The 16,890-nt window shown below is 37.9% G+C and overlaps 1 protein-coding gene across 1 annotated transcript in view; it reads right to left on the bottom strand.

The window, feature by feature from the left end:
- NPVF (neuropeptide VF precursor) overlaps positions 1-16,890 on the bottom strand; it is a 164,167-nt gene that overhangs the window by 16,379 nt on the left and 130,898 nt on the right. The gene's annotated exons all lie outside the window — the stretch shown is intronic.

The following is a 16,890-nucleotide window of genomic DNA, read 5'->3' as shown; positions in this document are numbered from 1 at the left end:
CACGGCGAAAAGTGCGCAGGTCTGGGATCCTCCGTATCTCCGGGGGGAGCTCGTTCCAGATGGCGGGTGCCCCCACAGAGAAGGCTCTCCCCCTGGGGGCCGCCAGTCGACATTGTTTGGCCGACGGCACCCTGAGGAGCCCCTCTCTATGGGAGCGTACTGGTCGGTGAGAGGCCACTGGTGGCAGAAGGCGGTCTCGTAAATACCCCGGTCCTAAGCCATGGAGCGCTCTAAAGGTGGTAACCGAAACCTTGAAGTGCACCTGGAAGACCACCGGGAGCCAGTGCAATTTGCGCAGGAGGGGGGTCACATGGGAGCGCCCCGTCGCTCCCATAACCTCTTTCAAGGCGGCGGGAAAGACACCTTCACTCAGAGAAGCATTTATAATTCCCTGTAGCCAGCCTCGTGTAACCTCCCGAGAGGCCAGCACCAACCAGGAGGTACACGGGTCCAATAAACATGTGGCAGCACTATATAGTTTACTTATGGTCTTGCCTTCCCTGCTAAATAAAATTTTATCTAATTCTGATGATTCTTGCTTTATGCCCCATTCCTTTTTATCTTTGCTAAATTTAGATTGAATTTGGAGATACGCCCACCATTCCAATTCGATTCCTTCTTCCTATAAAGTATTTCTTGCTTTTAATTCTCCTCTCTCATTCAAAATATCTTTATAGGTGACTGCTCCCCCTCGTTTTTGGATGTGTGTACATTTCTAATGTTGACATCCAATTAGGAATTTCCATATAATTATTTCTTTTTATTTTTTTCCAAATATCCAATAGTGCTCTCCTAATATAATGCCTCCGGAAGTACTGATGGGCGAAATGTTTTTCCTCCCATAGAATAGCGTGCCACTCTGTCTGTAGGTCAGTAGGTGCCAATAGTCTTGTGTTTTTAAGATGCATCCACTCACTTAGCCAAACCAACGCTGCTGCCTGATAATACTTTGTTCAGTCTGGTAGGCTGAATCCTCCTCTTTCTCTAGATCTTGTAATAATTTGAATCTGATTCTCGGTCGTTTCCCTTGCCATATGAATTTTGAAACAAGTCAGTCCATATTTGTAAAAAAGTATTTTTTGAGCCGAATTGGTATGCATTGAAATAAAAACAACATTTTCGGAAGAACATTCATTTTGATGGTGGCTATTCTGCCCATTAGAGATAGCTATAGTTTTCCCCATTTTTCCAAATCAGACCTAATTTGTGCTATTAATTTGTCACAGTTATCTTCTTTAAGTATAATGCATCTCGCTGTCAATTGAATTCCCAAATATCTTATTTTTTCATAGTCTGAATATTTATCTTTCCCTCCAATTCTTTTTTTTTTTTTCTCTTCAGTCATGTTTTTAACTATCATTTTTGTTTTATCCTTGTTTACTTTCAGGCCTGCTACTTCCTCATAGTCCTCCAGCACTTCCATCAGCCTAAAACCAGATTGTACAGGCTCTTCAATAATAAATGCAAGGTCATCCGCAAATGCCTGTACCTTAAAACTTTCTTTTCTTACTTTTAAACCTTTGATTTTTTTGTCTTCTCGAATTGTTCTAATTAAAGCCTCTAGTGATAAAATAAAAAGCAGTGGTGCTTGCAGACAACCTTGCCTTGTGCCTTTTTGGATTAAAAAATTCTTTGTCGTTTCCCCGTTTATCACCACTCTGGCTTCTTGTCTGGAAAAGATTGTTTTGAACATTTTTATAAATTTCCCCCCAAAATCCATATATTTTAATTGTGCTAGTATGAAGTCCCATTTGATGTTATCGAATGCTTTTTACGCATCGATGAATATCAACGCCATCTGTTTTTCATTGTGGACTTCATTCTATTGTATCCAAAATAATCCTAATGTTGTTCGTTATATGTTGTCGAGGAAGAAAACCATTTTGATCAGTATGAATGAAATTCTCTAAAACTCTTTAGTCTGCCTGCCATAATTGTTATGAAGATTTTATAATCCGAATTTAGTAGGATATCGGCCTATAATTTTTAATATAAGTCAAATTGGAATTTTCTTTGGTAATTAATGTGATTGTTGCTTCTTTTCATGATTCAGGTATCTTAGTTTCATTAAGTACATCATTATGCACCTCTAATAATAGTGGGCTTAATAATTCCTGGTGATTTTTATAAATTTCTGAAGGTAGACCATCTGAACCCTGGTGGCGCAGCAGACTAAAGTGCTGTTAAATAGCACCAGCTGCCTGCAATTACTTCAAGTTCAAATCTCACCAGACTCAAGGTTGACTCAGCCTTCCATCCTTTCAAGGTAGATAAAATGAGGACCTGGATTGTGGGGGCAATAAGCTGACTTTGCATATAAAAAAAACACTGCTTAGGGGGGGCCGAAAGCCCTACTAAGCAGGTATATACAAAAGTATGAAGGCTATTGCTTAACGCATTGTAAGCCGCCCTGAGTCTCCAGAGAAGGGCGGCATATAAATCGAACCAATAAATAAATAAATAAATAAATAAATAAATAAATAAATAAATAAATAAATAAATAAATAAATAAATAATCTGGGCCTGGCGCTTTGTTACTTTTTTGTTTTTTGATTGCCTCAGATATCTCCCATGCTGTTATCTCATTATTTAATAAATTTTTATCTTCCTCTGAGATTCTGGGCAATTCTGTTTTTTGAAGGTATTGCGCTATCTTACCTTCTTCTATCTTCTCCTTATCCTCGTAAAGGTTTTTAAAAAACTCATAATCTACCTTCCTCTTTTCTTCATTTTGATAAATTAACTCTCCTTCATTATGTAATTTACTAATCTGGTTCTTTTCTTTCCGTTTTCTTAGTCTATAAACAAGTCATCTTCCCAGCTTATTTGTATTCTCAAAAAAAATTTGTTTAATGTTTTTAATTTGTTGTGCCATATTTCCCTTTTCAATGATATTTAATTTATGTTAAATTGTGTTTATTTGTTGTTTCAATTCCCATTTTATGGGTTCTTTCCGCAGCTCTTTTTCCAGTTTGCTAAGATCTTCCTCTAAATTTTTTTGCCGTTGTCTTTTGTGTTTGTGGTTTTTGGCCATGTATGATATTGTGATACCCCTCATACAAGCTTTTGCTGTGTCCCACAGGTTCTGATTGTTCGTATCCTCTTTTTTATTACTTTGAAAAAACAAACTCATTTGATCATCCATCTTTAATTTAAATTCATTTTGATTCAAGATTGCTTTTTTGGGGTCCACCTCCTTGCCTTTTTTTGCCCTTTCCATTTAATTTTAATGGGACTGTGGTCTGCCCACGAATTTATGTCAGTATTAATTTCCTCAATTCTCAGATTCAAGTCTGTCGATGCCCAAACCATATCAATTCGAGACCAAGATTGATGTCTACCTGAATAATAAGTATATTGTTTCTTATCCCCATTTCTATCACAGCCACTTTTACCGCATTGTGAACATATACATACATGTTGTTTTGCCATTTGATATTTGTTTAAAAAATCTATAAGTTTAGGATCTTCTATCACTCATTTGGAAGGAAAAGAAAGGACATCCATTGGACTTTTTCTTCGCACGTGCATATCCTATCACACAAACAGCTGCTTTGTTTGGGCAAAGGGACCATCAATTCCATTGGGATTCTTGACTGCCATCTGCCAGTTAACTATTTATTTGGCAGACAAGGAACTATGTTTCTAAATCCAAATCATTTCCATTGATTTGTGGCTCACAGCCTGTCTGCTTCATGATGAACATTAGTCACACATTTCACACACAACTGGCAATTATACTTGAATGTTGGGAAAACCGAATAAAGCTCCTTCTTTCCTGGGGAAAAAAAAAAGGATTGAACTGACAGATGGCATATATATATTGTCATATATTGTCATGTTAACCTTTTTCTCTTGTGAACTGTTTCGGTATTGTGGAGAGGAATCTAGGGAGATAGCCTGGCTTTACATAACCAAGATAAGACTTTGTTGCTAATGTGCTTTTTTAAAGACATAGTGCTTTTTAAATGTTTTAAAGTAAATTATATTTTTACACAAGACGCCTCTGTCAGATTTATTTCAGTCCTAGTGTGTTTGCTCATGAGCTGGTTCACGGTCCAGGGTACCCCTCAACCCCACGTCATTACAAAATGGCAGCTGTCTAGAGCATCACAAAGCATGACTTTCTTCTCAATTCTCTCCTCAGAACTTCTTTGACCTGCTGTCTCTCCTTTTTTCCTCTATTCTGCCATGTGCAAGTGAAGAGATGTCTTGAATTAGCATCTCCATGTAGCCATTATCCTTCCAAGCTTTCTAAATGTGAAGGTCATAATGGAAGTAGGATTTACAAAACCATGCTTCAATATTTCTGTACTTTTATGCTGTAAGTAGATGTATTCAAGTTGGATCAGATTTTAGTTTTTTGTACAAATACACATGTAACATTTTTATAGTTTAACTCTTTTGCATGAAACAAGAACTTTAGCTATAATTAAAAGATTTCATGTCTGTCTTGCCTGGTTAAGTCTCCTCTTCTATAATCAGTCTGACATTTTTGTCAGCCATCTCCTATAACATTATAGGTCAGTGATGGCTAATCTTTTCCGGACTGAGTGCCCAAAGCGCACACGTGTTTGCACAAACCCCCAAAATGCAATGCATGCATGTGCCCCACCCCCCCACACATGGGCACGTGGCCCCCTGCATGCGCCCCCCCATAGGCGTGACAGAGACCCAAAGACCATCTGGCCAGTGGAAAGCACACGTGCATGCACAACAAAGCTAAACTGGGGTGACAGCTCACATACCATCAGAGAAGGCGCTGCATGCTACCTCTGGCATGCGTGCCATAGGTTCACCATCATAGGTTATAGGTAGTCCCCATAGGTAGTCCTACCGTATTTTTCGGAGTATAAGACGCATTTCCCCCCCAAAGAGGGTGAAAATTTGGGTGCGTCTTATACACCGAATGTAGCCTTGCCCACCTGCCAGAAAATGGGGCATGTGCTATGGCAATAGGCTATGGCAATCCCTGCAGCCTGAAACAACTGATCTTTGGGACGCCGATCCAACCAGCAATTAGCTGCTTGTGCTAATCAGGCTGTGCTGAAGCTGAAACTGGCTGTTTCCTGCAAAGAGGCAAATTACTGGGAGGCAAAGGCAGATTTTTTTTTTTTTTTTGTGCTGATCAGGCTGTGCTGAAAATGAAAATGAAATGGGCTGTTTGCTGCAAGGAGGCAAATTGCTGTCAGGCAGAGGCAGATTTTTTCCCCATATTTTCCTCCCCCAAAAAGCTAGATGCGTCTTATAGTCCGGAACGTCTTATACTCCAAAAAATACGCTATATATATATAGTGTTAGTTTGACACTTTAGTTATAATGACACTAAAAAGTAACTTATGACTAGTCCTTGCACTTATGACTGTTGCAGCATCCCTAAGGTCACATGATCAAAATTCAGGCATTTGGCACTAAGATGTATTTATAACAATATATTGTTATCCTACTCCTATCTTGTCCTGTCCTGTCCTGTCCTGTCCTGTCCTGTCCTGTCCTGTCCTGTCCTATCCTATCTTAGCCTAGCCTAGCCTAGCCATCCCATCCCATCCCATTCCATCCCATCCCATCCCATCCCATCTCGTTTCCAATTTCTATTGCTATAGCTGCCCAATTCAACCAAGTGACTCTGGGTGGTTTACAATTCTAAAATTATAAAACAATTAAACATTTAAAACAATTTTAAAAACATTATGACAATAAAAAATATCCACAAAGTAAAAAAGTACAAGCAGGAGCTGTGACAATTAATCAGCTAGTAGTAAAACCGAGCAAAAGAGATTTAAAATACTCTGAGCCCCAGGAACATAACCAAGTTTTAAAGCTTTGTGAAAGCCATCAGGCTTGAGGGGCATTCTAATCTCTGAGGGGACAATATTCCCTAGCTGGCTCAGTGGCTAAAATGCTGAGCTTGTCGATCAGAAAGATTGGCGGTTCGAATCACTGTTACTATTACTGTTACTCTGTAAGGCAGGGGCTTCAGCAGAAAAAAGCTTATCTTCTAGTTCCCACCAATCAATGCTTTTTGGCTGATAGGATCTGCAGCGTGCTCAATCTGTTGGATTCAATTGGATGGATAGAAACTCTTGAAAAAAGAAGGTCCTTCGGGTAACCGGAACCTGAAGGGTTTTAAGGTGACAACCGGCACCTTGTATTGCACCCAGAAATCCACTGAAAATCAATCTAGTTCACAGACTATTGGTGTTATATATAATATGTAACTGGCACCATTTATTACCCATGCATTTCCATTTTGCATCAATTAAAGTTTCCAAATGCTCTTCAAGAGCAGCTCTATGTAGAACGTGTTAAGAGTAATCTAAGTGGAAAGTTACAAGGGCCTGGTGATGGTGAGCATGCATACAAGTTGCATGTTAACTGAAGGTGTGAAAAGGTTCTTCTAACCCAGCTGCCAACTAGTCTTCAAAAAGGAGTTGTGAGTATTGTGGTCCGCCAGCAGCCTGTGGAGCTGGCAGCAGAGTCAGACAGTGAGGAGGCTGGGGAGGACCATGGGCCAGTCCTAGAGTTTGGGGAAGGCTTGGATGAGGGCTCTGCGTTGGAGGCAGAGATGGGACCAGGGCCATCTGGGAGTTATGCACGGACACCGGAGCCTCCAGAGTCGGACATCAGAGAGGCAGAGGAACAGGAGGAGCCTGTTCCTAGTGCATGCATGCGCAGAGCTCCAAGAAGGCAAGAACAGTTAAAACAAAAGGGATGACTCGGGAGTAAGGCTTGGAGATGATTGGCCCTTCCCATAAGACTTAAAAGAAGAGCAAAGGCACGTGGGCCCTTTGCAAGAAAGCAACGTTGTTAATTTTGTTCCCAGTTGGCATCTCTGTTTGATTCTGGACTCCGTGTGGCTTTGCCAAGTAGGTCTTTGGCAGCATGTCAAGGGAGATAAAGGTTGGTGATTATCCCGAAGGACTTCTCCCGAAGGACTTTTTGCAACTAATTGGGACTCAGCTGTGAATGAAAGTAATTCACAGCTGTTGCAATAAAAGAGGTTTTTGGGACTACTTGTGTGTTTTAATGACTCAGTAAGCCTAGGTCACAACAGTGAGTCTAGGAGGAACCCCAGGTTGCACATTGGGTCTGTATGAGGTTAGTATCACCCCATCCAGAACTAAAGATGGTTCTGGATGTTTCCGGAAGTCCAGATACTCACAGCCATCCTGCTAGAGTTGAATCAGAGTCTGTTTCACACAAAGACACTTTCCAAATTGTTAAGGTAACTGGAATTTCTTGGTTTTTCCTTGAAAACATTTCATTTCTCATCCAAGAAGCATCTTCAGTTCTGAAGAACTAAAGACCAGTTGCCTTTTAAAAACAACTTTGGGATAATCATGGCCTGAATGATTGAGAATCTCCAGAAACAGTTTGTTTCACTCCATTCAGACCTGAACAGCCTCAAGAGACTGGGATACGACACCCACAGCATTACTCAAGGGCCTGGAGAAGAAATATAAAACTGGTTGTCATCTGCATATTGATGATATCTCATCCAAAACCAACAAATCACTTTACCCATGTGTCTAATGTCTACTCATGAACAGTAGACATTAAATAAAAGAGGAGAAAGACCCTGAGGTTCCCCAGAAAGTAGGGGCTTCCCTATTTATGAACACCAACTGAAACTAATTCTGGAGGAAGGATGAGAATCAGCAGAATCAGTGCCCAATCACCCCCAACTCCTGGAGCCAGCCCAGAGGGTACTGAAGCTATCAACTGCTGCTTAGAGATCAAGTAGATACACTGCCACCATTCCATTCCTGACAGAGATCATCCATGCATGTGATTAATGTCTCAATCCCAAACCCTAGCTTGAACCCCAACTGAAAGGGGGCTAGATAATCTGCTTCATCCAAGATTGTCTGCAGCTGCAACACAACTATTCTCTCCACAATCTTGGGATGGTGGGTTTGGAAACTGTGTGAAAACAGTCCTGTAAAACAATGGTCCTTGGTGAGAGGGTGCACCATCACCTCTTGAGGAGCTGGTGGGACCACTTCCTCTTTCAAGGCAGAGTTAATTACTGCCCAGGCCCAATTCCACATTCCCTTCTGCACAGCTTTAATAAATTTAATAATAATTTAATTAATACACAGGTGGCTGAATGAGCAGCTGAGAAAGCTTTGTCCACTTCCTCAGATTCCATAGGCTCAAACTCATCTCAGCTCACCCGGCAAGATGTTGTCCCCACTATCTCTATAGATTCAGCTTTAAAGCTGGAGTCCCAGCATACAGCAAATGTGAGTGACTTTGTCTGCCACATAAGCAGCATATTCCTCACAGTGACCTTTAAGTGAATTTTGGTATTACTCCCCCTGAGAAGGGACTGAGTGACTTGAAACCTGAGTCATCTGCTGAATGACTATTGGCAGACACAATAAGGGCAGACAAATAGTTAAATTTCAGGACCCTTACTGCCATGAGGTAGGCCCTACTAGTGGCTCTAGCTCATGTCCAATTGTCCTAACTCCATGTTGTCCAGCAGCATTTCAAGATCATATGATGCCATCTGGGACTTTCCAATCAGCTTCTGAAAAACAGTCAATGAGGGAAGCTGGATTCACTTAAGAACCATGTGATTCACTCAACAACTGCAATGATTTGTTTAACAATCATGATAAAAATGTAATAAAATCAGGTATAACTCACTTAATAGTCACCTTGCTCAGAAATGGAACTTCTGGCCCCAACTGTGGTTGTAAACCAAGGACTACATGTAGTTCAGAAATGTGTGACTTTATACATCAGTCCTGTATAAATTGTTTCTTGCCTCCACATTCAGCATACTATCCATCCTATTTTGGGATGCTCTCCTGATAATTGGCTGGCTGGATGATCTGGACCACTTTGCTCCAAAATTCTGTCACAAAGGTTCCATTGTTCCCTGCAGGGATTATTAAGCCAGCATCATTGGGAGCCAAGATATCTGCACCCAAATTTGAAAATCTTCAAAAGTCCATGGAATAGCAGAGATTTCTTGTGAGGTCATATATACTTTGGCATTCTATGTTTGATCTCAGGGATAAGTGCTCTGAAATATTTAATTATTTTAAACAATATTTTTGGGAACCATACTGTTAAATAAGATTGTGATTATGTCTATTGGATGAAAAGATACTTGTTGAAAAATAAAACTTGCATTTTTTCTTCTTCTTTCCATTATAAATGGGATTCTGGCAACGTTTAGTAGGCCGAGGTCTAAATATAAAGTTTAAGTTTAATATAAGAAAATTCCATTCTACTAACTCATCCTTAGAGGCTAAATTGTGCCTTAATCAATCACCAACAACGGTAGATTTATTGCAAAAGAAAATATATATCACCAAAGCTGATATGATATCTGCAGATATCTCTGAAGGCCATGCAAAGAAATGTATCCCAAATAGATGCCAGATGTATAAAAAAAACATCCTACTATATAAACCCTTTTTTGCTATCCTAATCTTTATCATTGGTTTGCTTGCTTCTATATCAGCCACCGTCATTTCTGTACAGAAACAGAGATATCAATTTCTGTCCAGAATTTGAAATAGTTAAGAAACAAGGCTTCCTTTTATGAAGCTAATTCAGTTTATTTCTGGGCCAGTCTGATGAAAGTCTTATAATCCTTTTTAATCTCAAGGAATTGCATGAATATAATTCAGCAAATGTAACAAGTACTTTTTTGATGTTTAATAAAGTATAATCAATTTTTCTCTTTTCAAAAGCAATTAATAATGAAGATGGTCCATTTCCTTTCGACAGAAGCATCTTTTTAAGTTACTTTTGCTTAGTTTTCTAAACATAGCTAAATAAATTTTGCCCGGCAATTTAAAAAGAAAGGATATTTCAGGCATCTTTTCAGTTTAACCACATGGGGGCACAATATGTTTGCATAAGAACAGTTTTATTTGTTCAGAAGACTCTCCCAAGATTTACTAGATGCTTGGTTAGCATCTAATGCTTACTAATTTGCTTACAAATAATGTATAACTAAAATCTATTGCAAAATTAGCTTTACCTGAAATAAATCTAAACTCATTTAAAAAGCATAGGTTTGTTTGGGAGAGGTAAAAAAAAGATCCTGCTTAATACATTTGCTTTCTAAATATCAGAATGTTCTTGTAATACAGTATCCCAAAGGATCTTATATATTAAAAATACATTCTTGAATGTGTTTAACCTATGCCATTTCAACTACATTTTAGGTTAGGCCAATATAAATGTGACATAGATACATTATTTAATTGAATTGTTATAAATATTGCAATGTGGATAAAATGCCTTTATGCATGGCATATATATTGCATTTTTCCCACATTGCAATATAATTGGATTAGAATAATTTTAGCTATGCTTTCAGAGCTGATGGTGTTTATAGGATACTGTTCCTTGCATTTATTCCCTAATTAAAAGGATGGCAGGCAGGCAGTGGAATATTGGAATTTGAATTGCAATTTTCCTTTGTGATTTGTGTAAAGTAAAATGCTTGTTCTGGAATTCATTCTTCGAGAACAAACATAAAACCTATTTATCTCCTTATAAGGATAAGATTGTTTGCTTTGCTTCCTCTCTAAATTTGTCCATTTATTTTACTGGTTGACTTCAACAGTTCAAAAGGTTTTTTTTTTTTTTTTTTACAGGTATTCAATTTGGGTAATAAAATACAAATTGCCCTTTTTACGAATAATTATAGAAAAGTATTCATATTTGTCTACCTCTGATTAAGCGATAAACTACAAATTACAAGTAAATGTACTGAGATGAATTAATGGTGGTTTTTTTTTTAAGGGAAAACAACTGTGGGTAACTTTCAGTTTTTAAGTAGCTTCTCTTTGTGACAGGAAAGCTGTGAGGAAAGGGTTAAGCAATGTCTCTCCCAATTGAACAGATTCTACCATGCCTATTTTGCATAAAATAGTAGTTGGGGAAAGAATAATGGCACTATATAAAAGGAATCCTGGCAAGAACACAAAAAAGTAGAATTCAGGTTACATTAAATGCTGTTTTGTTCTGAATAATGTGAACATTAACCCTGAGTCTGCTTCATTTAAATCTCTGAGCATAAGTTTAAATGAGAGAGGAAAGAAGGAGTTTGAATCTACTATAGTTTGTGATTTTACTGTAGCAAGTAATATCACCATCATCCTTGATAATTGCATTCTGAATATAAGCATTTTGTTTTAGGTTTTCCACAGAAGGATTGCATTGTGTTTTCCAAAGGATATCTTTGATTCAACAGCCTTCATTTAAATAAAATCTGTGGCATTCTATCCTTAAGATGCATTTCATCTTTTTCTAGTTAACTCCACAAAGATGTTACTTTTCAACTTCCATGATCAACACCAAGAGGACTAGGAATTATGGGGTTATGATATACAACAATTTGCAGTATACAAGTTTGAGGAGAGCTGATCCAAATGGCTTTGATTTAATTTTTTCATTGATGCTGAAACAATGCTGAGTCTGGATTACTTTAAGAAACTGCTTCATCACAATGGGATTGGCCCGCCCCACCTGTGCCATCAGAGGAGGCCTGCTCCTGGCCCGTCAGTTCAGCTGGTGGGTCCAGGAGAAGGGTCTTCTCTGCTATGGTTCCTGTCTTTTGGAATATCTTACCCCCTGAGGTGAGATTGGCCCCACTCTTTTGATCTTCTGTAATGGCCTGAAGTGCTGGCTCTGACAGTTGGTTTGGGACCTTAACAGGGAAGTATCACACTAGAGGTGATTGATGAATTAAGCGGTAATCCCACCTCTCCTCCCCCATCCTGCTCCCTCCCCATCTTTTAACTATAATTTTATCTTTGATTGTAATTCCATTTTTATCATTTTAGAAATATTTATCGTTTATAGTTTTAATGCTGTAAGACACGCAGACTTGCTTCAAAATGAGATGGGTGGCAAACGAAGAAACAAACAAACAAACAAACAAACAATATTGATTCTGACCAGACAATATGCAACTGAACAAGACCTGATTTTACCATGTTTATTTCATATATATCTTGGCAATAACAAATTGTCTATAAACCATCATCTCATTTACTGCATCCGAAATTATGGTGCAAAGGAAAACAGTTGAGAGCCTGTTTGTGTTCTATTAATACACTGAACGCCCTTGAATTACAAGATTTATATAATGTTTTATAGAATGCTATTAAACCAGCTTGTTACTTTTGATGATAACTGTGCTGTACCATTTACAATGTTCTATAGCAATAGTGAAATCATTATTCTTGGTTATGTTTTTCAGATGCTATATATTGGAATTGCAATGGCAATATTAAAAAGAGCTTATTTTTTTCCACTGACACTGCTTAGCAAGAGGCATTTAACTTTATATAAAAACTGATAAATATAAAGAAAAAAGCCCTGCATGTGTGTTAGTATATTGCCACCTGCAACCCAAGTTTCTGCATGTTTACTTAAAGTAAGTCCCATTCTAGAATTCTATTGTCTCCCATTCTAGAATTCTCAATATAATTCTGAATACTATTGAAAATGTGGAGAGTAGGGAGAATTCCTCCATATGAATAAACCAGGTTTCCATGGAGATACCCTTTCCTTTCTCAAATTAAAGCTCACTGAAAACCAAAAGCCATTTTCTTGAAGACATTTGGAGCTTCCTTTCCAAGCTGACACAAGCTTTCATCTAGACAAGAAAGGTGATCTTAGAATTTGGAAAAAAGTCTGTTTTGCAGTTAATTGGTGTTAGTGAGGTAGATCTGACAGATTGACACACAGCTTTGGAATGTCCAATTCTATTAAGACTTGTCACTTCTGAGCTAGTAGATATAAATACATCAGCATTTGCTGTTTTGACTTTTCCTTTGGAAAGAAAAATTGTAAGAGCTTACCAGCTTTCACTACACATATTTTCGAAAGCTATTCAATTAACGTCAAGAAATAATAGTGCATACAAATGCCAAATACATATTAAATATCTGGCTGTGTGACCAGTAACAAAAACAAAAAATAATACTTGGAACTTCTTACATCCATAAATGCTATCAAACAAAAATTTCTACCTATCCTAGGTCATCCTTAGGAAGGACAAAATTACTAAATTGAGTTTAAACTTCTGGCTGGCTGTGCAACCAACCATAACAATACTAATATTCCCAAAGTATTGGAGCACTAGTTGAACACCATCAGCATTGACAAAATCACCATCATTCAACTGCAAAAGGCAGCTTTACCTGGGTCAGTTGACATTCTGTAATGGTACTCTTACTACTATCAAACAATAACACCTGCTCATCCCAAGTCCTTGGAAAGGTTGATTGGTGGATAAAAATGCCAAATCCAGTCTAAACATCTTATTGGCTATGTGACCAACCATAGTAATAAAATAAAACAGCAACAGCATTGACAAATTCACTATCAGTCAATTGCAAAAGGTAACACCTGTCTGTATGATGTACTGTATTATTAATGTTCTATACATTACATTCTAGTAGTGATATTGCTAGATTATTTACTTATTATATGCTGCCCATCTCACTGTCTGAAGTAATTGAGAAGATTATACCTGTCCCGCAGAAATGGAGGAAAATGTTTAGTTTAACTGTTAAAGAAAAAAACATGCAGTGACTAATTACATAAAAGATAGCTAAGAATAAGCAATGATGTAAATTAAAGATTGGACCACTAGAATGTGCAGGAAACAAAACATGAATATTGAAATAATCTAATAAAAGCAAGGACAGAATGCTGAAAATCATTACATGGTCAATTTCTACAAAAGATTGAGGGGAAAGTAGGTAAAGGGAAAATCTGACAACAGTTTACAATTGGAACATTAAAAAAAGAAACTGAAGGCTTGATTTTATTTATTTTATTTATTTATTTTGTCAAGCGTAACAGATATAAGTATAAACATGATTATGGATATGAATAAATGGGGATAGTAGGACAAGGACAGTAGGCACACTGGTGCGCTTATGCACGCCCCTTGTGCTTATGCATGCCCCTTCATGCATAAGGGCATTTTGGCTGTTTAAGAGCAACTATTTGAATTAATACAATCAGGGCCAGAATTGAAAATGATTCAAATGATTCAAAGTACAGATTGTTCAAAGAGGTAGAAGAAATGTAGATCATACACTTTGCTTGTGCAAGAATATCATGCAAACCAGGGGTGGGTTCTACTTACCTTTACTACTGGTTCACAACGGGGCTGCATGTGTGCGAAACAAGCACACATGCATGCTCTTCTGCATATGCGCAGGAGCATTTGATGACGTTGGGGTGGGTGGGCGGAGCCTCCCTCTGGTTTTACTACCAGTTCTATAGAACCAGTTTGAACTGGGGACAACCCACCACTAATGCAAACTAATTATAAACAATGACATAACACAGTCATTGAAATGATGGAAACATTATCCTGTTCCAGTACTGAAAAATTCGGAGGAACATGGAGTTGAAAAATTAGATAGAATAGAATAGAATAGAATAGAATAGAATAGAATAGAATAGAATAGAATAGAATAGAATAGAATAGAATTGGAAGGGACCAACATCTTATCCAGCATCTTCTTAAAAACTTCCAGTGTTGGAGCATTCACAACTTCTGGAGGCAAGTTGTTCCACTGATTAATTGTTCTAACTGTCAGGAAATTTCTCCTTAGTTCTAAGTTGCTTTTCTCCTTGATTAGTTTCCACCTATTTCTTCTTTTCCTACCCTCAGGTGCTTTGGAGAATAGTTTGACTCCCTCTTCTTTGTGGCAACCCCTGAAATATTGGAACATTGCTATCATGTCTCCCCTAGTCCTTCTTTTCATTAAACAAGACCCGTGATGGTGAACCTATGGCATGCGTGCCAGATTTGGCACACAGAGCCCTCTCTGTGGGCATGTGCACCATCACCAGCTGCTTTTCTGGTTTCCACACCAGCTAGCTGGTCTTTGAGGGTGCTGGAGCACTGGAAAATGGCCCAAAAAATGGCCCAAAAAGGGTCTAGAAATGGCTGAAAAATGGCCTGAAAAACAGGCAAAACCAGTCAAAAAACACGCATGTGCACGCTGGCCAGCTGGTCTTTGGGTTTCCTGTGTTCAAGCGTGCGTGAAAATCAGCTGGCTGGCATGCATGGTCTTCGGGTTTTCCGTGTTCCAGTTTGGGCACTCGGTGCTGAAAAGGTTCGCCATCACTGAACTAGACATACCTAGTTCTTGCAACCATTCTGCATATGTTTTAGTCTCCAGTCCTCTAATCATCTTTGTTGCTCTTCTCTATACTCTTTCTAGAGTCTCAACATCTTTTTTACATCGTGGCAACCAAAACTGAATGCAGTATTCCAAGTGTAGCCTTACCAAAGCATTATAAAGTGGTATTAACATTTCATGTGATCTTGATTCTATCCCTCTGTTTATGCAGCCTAGAACTGTGTTGGCTTTTTTGGCAGCTGGTGCACACTGCTGGCTCATATTTAAATGGTTGTCCACTAGGACTCCAAGATCCCTCTCAATATTACTACTATTGAGCAAGATACCACATATACTGTACCATTTTGTTTTTCTTACCTAAATGTAGAACCTTACTTTTTTCACCATTGAATTTCATTTTGTTAGATAGCGCCCAATGTTCAAGTCTGTGAAGATGCTTGAAAATGGATAGTTGAAAATGAGCAGATTAAAATATTGTGGGGTTTTGAAATACAAACTGATAAAATTTTGGCTCACAACATACCACATTTAACTGTGGCTGAAAAGAAGGACATATTTATTTATTTATTTATTTGCTTAAATTTCTATACCGCCCTTCTCCAAATAGGACTCAGGGCAGTGCACAGCCTAAGTAAAAACAAAGCATACAAAATTTAAAAAATATATATAATTGGGTCAATATCAGGAGACAGTAGAATAGAAGACAAAAAATGGAAGATCACAAAGTATCAAAATATGAAAATTGAAACTGAAAAATTATGGCATAATGTGGCTATGATACCCACATTTAATAACTTTTAATTATGAGTGCATTTATTTATGTAATGTCAGAGGGAAAAAAAATAAAAGTGGTATTTTTTAAAGGGGAGTCAACAAGAAAAACAGGGAACTACACAACCATAAGGATGTTTTCTCAAATAATACAATTTGTGGAGTTAAAATAAAAGCTGATCTCAAGCAATCCACATTTCATTTACTTTTTGCATGACATGCAAATACATATCTGAGTTCAACAACTTGAATTTTGCTGTTAAGAAATACTTTGCATTTATTATTTATCTGGTGGGTAACATGAAATTATAAAGAAATTTTTTTATGGTTCTTAGTAGGTAAAGAAGGCTATCAGAATTGGAAAGAAGCAAAAAGTTTTAAAATTGAGCAAACTACTCTAGCTGGGGTCTCTTTGGGATGTTACTGCAGATGTTCTAATCCCATAATTACAATTACCAAGTATCCCAATACTATAAAAAGAAAATCCTATTTATTTCTAGAATTTGTTATTTCTGTTTTACAGGTAGCAGATGAGCATGTTTTGATGACCAAGACATTCCAAGACATTCTGTTTATATCTACAATTTACAATGTGTTTCCTCAATCTTAGAGATGAACTGAACATTTCTCTGAACCTGATGGCCATGAGTGGCCTTGAGTGTTGTATATTGGTTTTTTTTAAAAAACCTTTATCTGAGGCAAAGGGGTTTAATGAGAGATCCTATGCAACTATATATGCATATTTACTTAAAAGTAAATTGAACTGATTTTAGTGGAGCTTTCTCTAGGCATATAGTATCTGGTTTACTGTTCAGAGTTTGAAAAACAGATATGATATGCCTAGAAGGGGTGCAGGTTTGCTATGTCAGCTCACTAGAAATCTGAAAGTCACTAAAGGACTGCTTACTTATCAAATTTGCACATAAAAGGACAAACAGAAAGCTAGGCACATTTAAATTAGAATATACTG

This window comes from Pantherophis guttatus, chromosome 4 (assembly GCF_059756535.1).
Source record: "Pantherophis guttatus breed Tessera chromosome 4, ASM5975653v1, whole genome shotgun sequence".
In the NCBI taxonomy this organism is placed as follows: domain Eukaryota; kingdom Metazoa; phylum Chordata; class Lepidosauria; order Squamata; family Colubridae; genus Pantherophis; species Pantherophis guttatus.
Note: the sequence above shows the minus strand (reverse complement) of the source record. Positions and strands in the feature narration are given on the sequence as shown.